This window comes from Coregonus clupeaformis, chromosome 5, assembly GCF_020615455.1.
Source record: "Coregonus clupeaformis isolate EN_2021a chromosome 5, ASM2061545v1, whole genome shotgun sequence".
In the NCBI taxonomy this organism is placed as follows: Eukaryota; Metazoa; Chordata; class Actinopteri; order Salmoniformes; family Salmonidae; genus Coregonus; species Coregonus clupeaformis.
In genome coordinates, this window is record NC_059196.1 from 17,755,815 (window position 1) to 17,766,320 (window position 10,506).

The 10,506-nt window shown below is 44.9% G+C and overlaps 1 pseudogene; it reads right to left on the bottom strand.

Moving 5' to 3' along the window:
- Nucleotides 1-354: 354 nt before the first annotated feature.
- LOC121567105 lies at nt 355-3,909 on the bottom strand (annotated as a pseudogene).
- Between the last annotated feature and the right edge of the window lie 6,597 nt (nt 3,910-10,506).

The following is a 10,506-nucleotide window of genomic DNA, read 5'->3' on the forward strand; positions in this document are numbered from 1 at the left end:
TATATACTGTATTCTATTCTATAATATTCTACTGTATCTTAGTCCAAGCCGCTCTGTCATTGCTTGTCCATTTATGTATATATTCTTAAATTCCATTCCTCACTAGATTTGTGTGTATTGGGTATATGTTGTGAAATTGTTAGATATTACTTGTTAGATATTACTGCACTGTCGGAGCTAGAAGCACAAGCATTTTGCTACACCCGCAATAACATCTGCTAAACACGTGTATGTGACAAATACAATTTTATTTGATTTGAAGAGAAGTTACTACTGGCATTTTGAAAACAATTCAAATTCACCTCAAGCAACTTTGTTTATGCTCATTTTTTATTTATTTATCATGCATTTTAATATAATTCTTACAAGCCAAAAGGGCACATCACAATAGGACAGCAGCTGAGATATGGCTGGAACAAGCTATCAGCAAATCAGCATCCAATACTGGAACTTTCCTACCAGTTGTATTACATATAAACTGTTGTTAAGCACTGAGCACTGTACTGTCATTGCGGACTTCCTTCTCATGGCTTCCAGAATGGATCTGAACCACCAGATGCCAGCCTAGTCCAGTTGACATAGAGTCACAGACGCCCAAACCCCTGACCAGAAGCGGAACCTGGGATAGAGGGGGCCAGTAAAGTCTGTCTGGAGGGAGTGGATGAGATGGGCTTAGTTGTTGGAGATCCTGTAGATGGCCAGTACTCCTTCATGTTGGTCCAGGTACAACCCCAGCCTTGGTTGAGCCTAGATGGGTCTCCTTCCCAGCATGCCACATGGAGAAGCACGTCCCAGACCAGTTCAGGCTCCAAGACTGCTCATTGTAGCCCAGTCTGCTGCTGTCGTCAGCCTCCTTCCTGTCCAAGTCTCTGTAGGCCATGCCGAAAGTGATCTGAGTGACAAACAATAAAATCCATCACTAAGTAAAATACTTATAGCCAAAATAGTGAATACTAGTCAATTGATGACAGATTCAAACCAAGGGCATCTCTCAAGAACATAACATAAGTTGACGTGATCTTAATGATGAGAGAGCAACCATAGAAATGTAATTATAATGAGTATGTACCAGTGGAGGCTGTTGAGGGGAGGACAGCTCAAAATAATGTCTGGAATGGAGCCAATGGAATGGTATCAAACACATCAAACACGTGGTTGATACCATTCCATCGACTCCATTCCAGCCATTATTATGAGCCGTCCTCCCCTCAGCAGCCTCCACTGGTATGTACCCATGAGTTTTCCAGTCAAATGTGGTCGTAGCCTGAGACCCACCTTCTGGCCCGTCCACTCTGTCTCCCAGTAGTAGGGGCTTCCAGCCAGGGGCTCCCTGCACAGTATCTGTCTCCAGTAGATGAAACGGTCGGGGTGCTCCGGCTGGTTCTGCTTCTCTGCCTTCAGTGGCTTTACGGTCCCCATCAGCCAGTTTCAGGTGACGGTACGCAGTGTTGGGGTCAAATGTCAGATTAAAGTAAACTACATGGAGAAAGACAGGAAAGACTGGTGATGCTATTGTCTTCCTTTGTAGTCTTCAATGCTGCTTATGCAGTAAAAGGGGTACTTACATTTGAGCATTTCTTCTCTGGTTTTCAGCTCTGGGTTTGTCAAACCAACAGTGGTCACCTGGTTCACTAAAAGTTGAGAGAGAAAAATTATTTTATTGGCGACATTTTATTTGCATTATAATGCCAATCCTCAGACCGCTGTTCATATATTTACCTTGAGGTCCAATTGGAGGTAATGGAGGTTGAGGTAGAAAGTTTGCTGATGTCACTTCATTCACTAATGAAAAGCATAAGAAAGCGGTTTTTACAGACTAATCAATGCATTTACCTTGAGGTCTAGGTGGAGGTAGCCGACTAAACTCAACGATTTACGACAATGTGTGTAATTGCGGGCTATTCTCTGGGAGCTTAAATCAGTCGTTTTTTATAAAAATGTAATTATACATAACGTCGGAGCTCCAATCCATCCAAACTAGTCGCCGCTCAACTCCATCGTAAATTGTGGAGTTGAGTTTAATCGGCTAGGTGGAGGTAGAGGTGAAGGGTTTGAGGTTATTTCACATACTAAAATGCAACACGGGGAAAGCACCTTTAGTCTGTTATTAAAAGGTTGATGTACTTGATAATCTTCTCATACAAAGACTGAATGAAACATTTACCTGTGTTCAGTCGAGGGTTTGATTGCACTTCGGATGCTGCAGAGAGAGAAAAAAATTAGAAAAAGATTAACATTCGGATAGAAAATGGCAGCTGCACCCTTCTGTGTTTTCTTTTTCTTTTAACATGACTTGTAGATGCTTACCTGCGTTTTGTGTAGCCACCTGATTGTTGTCAGTAGATGCTCTGTTCCCTGCAGCTTGACCACTGAACAATTGAGATGGACTACGAGTGGCATCATTCACTTTAAGCAAGAAAACAGTTTCAGTAATATTAAGAACCATTTACTTCTCAACAGAACCAACACAATCAAAAGGGAAAATATTAAAACAGGTCCTAATCGCCCTGTATATGTTTCAGGACATTGAAAATGCCAATGACTCACCAGTTCTGAAGATCTTGGCCATGCTGGATTTACAGAGATCCTGTAGTCCATCTCTTAGCTCTCCCATCACGGTTTGAATCTCAGACACAAGGGCCTCCTCACCCAGCCCTACCCCCTCTCTGCCCCCATTCTGTGTGAGGGGCTCCAGGGTGAAGCAGTTCTGTAGAGGACAATAGAAGAAGACAATAACACCTGGTGGTGAGGATGGTCATTGACACTTGTCCCAATTAAACTGTCATCATCTCAATCCCATTATCTTGTCCCCTGTACCTTTAAGTAGCAGATGTGGTCCTGCATGCTGGCCAGTCGGCTGCGTTCCTGGTCTTTCTTGCGGAGCTGGGCCAGCTCCTGCTCCAGGTTGTGGATTCGGCCCTCAGTCCGGCGTGGAGGCCTCATGGGCACAAAGCAGCTCCCCGACCTGGGTACCCATCAGCTCAGAGAAGAGCTCCACATCCTCCTTCTGTAGGGCCTGGACTGAGCTCTGAGAAGAGAGAGGACATAGACATGGAGAGAAGAAAAACAAAAATGGAGGGATGGATAGAGGGGGAGAGAAGGAAGTGAAAGAGGGGGCAGAGTGTTATGAAACTGTGACTAAATACTAGGCTCTGACAACAAATGATGTAACCACAACATATTTTACTCATACTGCCATTGATGAGGGGTTTCCTTACTTTGTGGAGCTGGGCAGCTTGTGGGAACTCCTTAAGCTCCTTCTCCATCTCTTGGATCCTCCTCTGTGTCTCGGCCTGCATCGGAACTAGCTCCCTCTGCACATAGTGACACAGTATACAGAAACACAGGATTCTCTCATGCACCCAGTATTTTCTAAAATTCAAATAAAATAGTTGTGGCAACAGACAAAACACACAGTCATGGTTCTTTACCCGTCTCGCCATCCTCTCCTCCTCCGGCTTAACCACACTGAGGCCCTTGTGTCCATGACGACAACACTCGTCACACACACACTCCTTATCGTCATGGCAGTAGAGCTCTAGGGGCCACTGGTGTTGAGGGCAAAGCCTGGGGCTGACGACGGGAAGCTGGGGCTACATCCCCCATTGGCGAAGGCCTGTGTCCGCACACACCTCCAGGTAGATAGGCATGGAGGGTGGGGCAGACGAGATGGAGAGGTAGGGATGCTCCTGGATGCCCTTTCTTCTCAGCTTCTCCATGGCCCCCACTAGCACTGTGCTCTTGGCCAGAGAGGGTCGTGGGGTGAAGACCTGCCTACACTGGGGGAAGTTACACTGACCCTTGGCCTCATTCCGGTCCCAGTGCCCCTGGATGCAGGGCAGGCAGTAGGTGTGACCACAGGGCAACGTGGCGGGGTCATGTAGTGTCTCCAGACAGACAGAGCACACAAACTCCTCCTCAGGCCATGCGACAGTGGCCATGGTGCTGGGAAATGTAGGTCCTGGAGATAGAAAGTGGGCCACAATCATTCTAGGTAAGACTGCCAATGCTTCCGAAATGTCATAGCATGCTGGTTAAAACCAAAATGAGCTGGGCTTGGGCGAGGCAGGAAAAACAGGTAAGACCGGTGAGGAGTTTCCAAACCATTCTGACTGGTGTCACAGTCACACAGATGAAGCAGAAACACTGTAGATACAGGCATTTTAAAATAATGTCAAGGTGGTAGACCGACAGGTTTTTCCCCTTCTCCAAGAAGGAACCACATTTTCACCTTCTTTGTGGATATAAATAGCCTACTAATTGTTTAAGAAAACCACAGTGTGTGTCCACAATAATGTGGTTGTATCAACAATGATAAACAATACAATGGATACAGAAATGGCTATACTGTGTAAGCTGCTGGTCCATGTAAAAGGACCCATGAGCGCCAACATGTGAAGTTAATAGGAGCATTGCAAATTTGGTGTCAAATGAAAGCTAAGAGTCTACAGTCGTGGTCAAAAGTTTTGAGAATGAAACAAATACTAATTTTCACAAAGTCTGCTGCCTCAGTTTTGATGATGGCAATTTGCATATACTCCAGAATGTCATGAAGAGTGATCAGATGAATTGCAATGAAAATGAACTTAATCCCAAAAAAGCATTTCCACTGCAATTCAGCCCTGCCACAAAAGGACCAGCTGCCATCATGTCAGTGATTCTCTCGTTAACACAGGTGAGACTGTTGACGAGGACAAGGCTGGAGATCACTCTGTCATGCTGATTGAGTTAGAATAACAGACAGGAAGCGTTAAAAGGAGGGTGGTGCTTGAAATCATTGTTCTTCCTCTGTTAACTATGGTTACCTGCAAGGAAACACTTGCCGTCATCATTGCTTTGCACAAAAGATTGCACCTAAATCAACCATTTATCGGATCATCAAGAACTTCAAGGAGAGAGGTTCAATTGTTGTGAAGAAGGCGTCAGGGCGCCCAAGAAAGTCCAGCAAGTGCCAGGACCGTCTCCTAAAGTTGATTCAGCTGTGGGATCGAGGCACCACCAGTGCAGAGCTTGCTCAGGAATGGCAGCAGGCAGGTGTGAGTGCATCTGCATGCACAGTGAGGCGAATACTTTTGGAGGATGGCCTGGTGTCAAGAAGGGCAGCAAAGAAGCCACATCTCTCCAGGAAAAACATCAGGGACAGACTGATGTTCTGCAAAAGGTACAGGGATTGGACTGCTGAGGACTGGGGTAAAGTCATTTTCTCTGATGAATCCCCTTTCCGATTGTTTGGGGCATCCGGAAAACACCTTGTCCGGAGAAGACAAGGTGATCGCTACCATCAGTCCTGTGTCATGACAACAGTAAACCATCCTGAGACCATTCATGTGTGGGGTTGCTTCCCAGCCAAGGGAGTGTGCTCACTCACAATTTTGCCTAAGAACACAGCCATGAATAAAGAATGGTACCAACACATCCTCCGAGAGCAACTTCTCCCAACCATCCAAGAACAGTTTGGTGACGACCAATGCCTTTTCCAGCATGATGGAGCACCTTGCCATAAGGCAAAAGTGATAACTAAGTGGCTCTGGGAACAAAACATCGACATTTTGGGTCCATGGCCAGGAAACTCCCCAGACCTTAATCCCATTGAGAACTTGTGGTCAATCCTCAAGAGGCGGATGGACAAACAAAACCCCACAAATTCTGACAAACTCCAAGCATTGATTATGCAAGAATGGGCTGCCATCAGTCAGGATGTGGCCCAGAAGTTAATTGACAGCATGCCAGGGCGGATTGCAGAGGTCTTGAAAAAGAAGGGTCAACACTGCAAATATTGACTCTTTGCATAAACTTAATGTAATTGTCAATAAAAGCCTTTGACACTTATGGAATGCTTGTAATTATACTTCAGTATACCATAGTAACATCTGACAAAAATATCTCATAACACTGAAGCAGCGAACTTTGTGAAGACCAATACTTGTGTCATTCTCAAAACTTTTGACCACGACTGTATATTCTTGAGAAATGAAGGTATATATACTGTACACTTTTCAACCCCCACCCCCCCAAGAGTGTGCAAAGCTGTCATCAAGGCAAAGGGTGGCTACTTGAAAGAATCTCAAATATAAAATACACTACCGTTCAAAAGTTTGGGGTCACTTAGAAATTTCCTTGCTTTCGAAAGAAAAGCAAATTTTTTGTTCATTAAAATAGCATCAAATTGATCCAAAATACAGTGTAGACATTGTTAATGTTGTAAATGGCCATTGTAGCTGGAAACGGCTGATTTTTTATGGAATATCTACATAGGCGTAGAGAGGCCCATTATCAGCAACCATCAGTCCTGTGTTCCAATGGCACGTTGTGTTTGCTAATCCAAGTTTATCATTTTAAAAGGCTAATTGATCATTAGAAAACCCTTCTGCAATTATGTTAGTACGCTGAAAACTGTTGTGCTGATTAAAGAAGCAATAAAACTGGCCTTTTTGAGACTAGTTGAGTATCTGGAGCATCAGCAATTGTGGGTTCGATTACAGAATCAAAATGGCCAGAAACAAATAACTTTCTTCTGAAACTCGTCAGTCTATTCTTGTTCTGAGAAATGAAGGCTATTCCATGCGAGAAATTGCCAAGAAACTGAAGATCCCGTACAACGCTGTGTACTACTCCCTTCACAGAACAGCGCAAACTGGCTCTAACCAGAATAGAAAGAGGAGTGGGAGGCCCCAGTGCACAACTGAGCAAGAGGACAAATACATTAGTGTCTAGTTTGAGAAACAGATGCCTCACAGGTTCTCAACTGGCAGATTCATTAAATAGTACCTGCAAAACACCAGTCTCAGCGTCAACAGTGAAGAGGCGACTCCGGGATGCTGACCTTCTAGGCAGAGTTGCAAAGAAAAAGCCATATCTCAGACTGGCCAATAAAAAAAAAAAAGATGGGCAAAAGAACACAGACACTGGACAGAGGAAGATTGGAAAAAAGTTTTATGGACAGACGAATCGAAGTTTGAGGTGTTCGGATCACAAAGAAGAACATTTGTGAGACGCAGACCAAATGAAAAGATGCTGGAGGAGTGCTTGATAACATCTGTCAAGCATGGTGGAGGCAATGTGATGGTCTGGGGGTGCTTTGGTGGTGGTAAAGTGGGAGATTTGTGCAGGGTAAAAGGGATCTTGAAGAAGGAAGGCTATCACTCCATTTTGCAACGGCATGCCATACCCTGTGGACGGCGCATGATTGGAGCCAATTTCCTCCTACAACAGGACAATGACCCAAAGCACAGCTCCAAACTTTGCAAGAACTATTTAGGGAAGGAGCAGTCAGCTGGTATTCTGTCTATAATGGAGTGGCCAGCACAGTCACCGGATCTCAACCCTATTGAGCTGTTGTGGGAACAGCTTGACCGTATGGTACGTAAGAAGTGCCCATCAAGCCAATCCAATTTGTGGGAGGTGCTTCAGGAAGCATGGGGTGAAATCTCTTCAGATTACCTCAACAACTTGACAACTAGAATGCCAAAGGTCTTTAAGACTGTAATTGCTGCAAATGGAGGATTCTTTGACGAAAGCAAAGTTTGAAGGACACAATTATTATTTATATTAAACATCATTATTTCTAACCTTGTCAATGACTACATTTCCTATGCATTTTGCTATATTTCCTATTCAAACTCATTTCACGTATGTTTTCATGGAAAACAAGGACATTTCTAAGTGACCCCAAACTTTTGAACGCTAGTGTATCTTTTGATTTGTTTAACACTTCTTTGGTTACTATATGATTCCATATGTGTTATGTGAAGGACTGAAATCCTGCAGCGCCCGCAAGGTCCCCCTGCCCAAGAAAGCACATATACAGGCCCGTCTGAAGTTTGCCAATGAACATCTGAATGATTCAGAGGAGAACTGGGTGAAAGTGTTGTGGTCAGATAAGACCAAAATCGAGCTCTTTGGCCTCAACTCAACTCGCCATGTTTGGAGTAGGAGGAATGCTGCCTATGACCCCAAGAACACCATCCCCACCGTCAAACATGGAGGTGGAAACATTATGCTTTGGGGGTGATTTTCTGCTAAGGGGACAGGACAACGTCAACGCATCAAAGGGACGATGGACGGAGCCATGTACCGTCAAATCTTGGGTGAGAACCTCCTTCCCTCAGCCAGGGCATTGAAAATGGTTCGTAGATGGGTATTCCAGCATGACAATAACCCAAAACACACGGCCAAGGCAACAAAGTAGTGGCTCAAGAAGAAGCACATTAAGGTCCTGGAGTGGCCTAGCCAGTCTCCAGACCTTAATCCCATAGAAAATCTGTGGAGGAGCTGAAGGTTCGAGTTGCCAAACGTCAGCCTCGAAACCTTAATGACTTGGAGAAGATCTGCAAGAGGAGTGGGACAAAATCCCCCCTGAGATGTGTGCAAACCTGGTGGCCAACTACAAGAAACGTCTGACCTCTGTGATTGCCAACAAAGGTTTTGCCACCAAGTACTAAGTAATGTTTTGCAGAGGGTCAAATACTTATTTCCCTCATTAAAATGCAAATCAATTTATAACATTTTGACATGCGTTTTTCTGTTTTTTTTGTTGTTGTTATTCTGTCTCTCACTGTTCAAATAAACCTACCATTAAAATTATAGACTGATCATTTCTTTGTCAGTGGGCAAACGTACAAAATCAGCAGGGGATCAAATACTTTTTTCCCTCACTGTATATACACTGCTCAAATAAATATAGGGAACACTTACACAACACAATGCAACTCCAAGTCAATCACACTTCTGTGAAATCAAACTGTCCACTTAGGAAGCAACACTGATTGACAATAAATTGCACTTGCTGTTGTGCAAATGGAATAGACAACAGGTGGAAATTATAGGCAATTAGCAAGACACCCCCAATAAAGGACTAGTTTTGCAGTTGGTGACCACAGACCACTTCTCAGTTCCTATGCTTCCTGGCTGATGTTTTGGTCACTTTTGAATGCTGGCGGTGCTTTCACTCTAGTGGTAGCATGAGACGGAGTCTACAACCCACACAAGTGGCTCAGATAGTGCAGCTCATCCAGGATGGCACATCAATGCGAGCTGTGGCAAGAAGGTTTGCTGTGTCTGTCAGCGTAGTGTCCAGAGCATGGAGGCGCTACCAGGAGACAGGCCAGTACATCAGGAGATGTGGAGGAGGCCGTAGGAGGGCAACAACCCAGCAGCAGGACTGCTACCTCCGCCTTTGTGCAAGGAGGAGCAGGAGGAGCACTGCCAGAGCCCTGCAAAATGACCTCCAGCAGGCCACAAATGTGCATGTGTCTGCTCAAACGGTCAGAAACAGACTCCATGAGGGTGGTGTGAGGGCCCAACGTCCACAGGTGGGGGGTTGTGCTTACAGCCCAACACCGTGCAGGACGTTTGGCATTTGCCAGAGAACACCAAGATTGGCAAATTCGCCACTGGCGCCCTGTGCTCTTCACAAATGAAAGCAGGTTCACACTGAGCACGTGACAGAGTCTGGAGACGCCTTGGAGAACGTTCTGCTGCCTGCAACATCCTCCAGCATGACCGGTTTGGTGGTGGGTCAGTCATGGTGTGGGGTGGCATTTCTTTGGGGGGCCGCACAGCCCTCCATGTGCTCGCCAGAGGTAGCCTGACTGCCATTAGGTACCGAGATGAGATCCTCAGACCCCTTGTGAGACCATATGCTGTTGCGGTTGGCCCTGGGTTCCTCTAATGCAAGACAATGCTAGACCTCATGTGGCTGGAGTGTGTCAGCAGTTCCTGCAAGAGGAAGGCATTGATGCTATGGACTGGCCCGCCCGTTCCCCAGACCTGAATCCAATTGAGCACATCTGGGACATCATGTCTCGCTCCATCCACAACGCCACGTTGCACCACAGACTGTCCAGGAGTTGGCGGATGCTTTAGTCCAGGTCTGGGAGGAGATCCCTCAGGAGACCATCCGCCACCTCATCAGGAGCATGCCCAGGCGTTGTAGGGAGGTCATACAGGCACGTGGAGGCCACACACACTACTGAGCCTCTTTTTGACTTGTTTTAAGGACATTACATCAAAGTTGGATCAGCCTGTAGTGTGGTTTTACACTTTAATTTTGAGGGTGACTCCAAATCCAGACCTCCATGGGTTGATACATTTGATTTCCATTGATCATTTTTGTGTGATTTTGTTGTCAGCACATTCAACTATGTAAAGAAAAAAGTATTTAATAAGATTATTTCATTCATTCAGATCTAGGATGTGTTATTTTAGTGTTCCCTTTATTTTTTTGAGCAGTGTATTTATACACATACAGTGGGGAGAACAAGTATTTGATACACTGCCGATTTTGCAGGTTTTCCTACTTACAAAGCATGTAGAGGTCTGTAATTTTTATCATAGGTACACTTCAACTGTGAGAGACGGAATCTAAAACAAAAATCCAGAAAATCACATTGTATGATTTTTAAGTAATTAATTTGCATTTTATTGCATGACATAAGTATTTAATACATCAGAAAAGCAGAGCTTAATATTTAGTACAGAAACCTTTGTTTGCAATTACAGAGATCA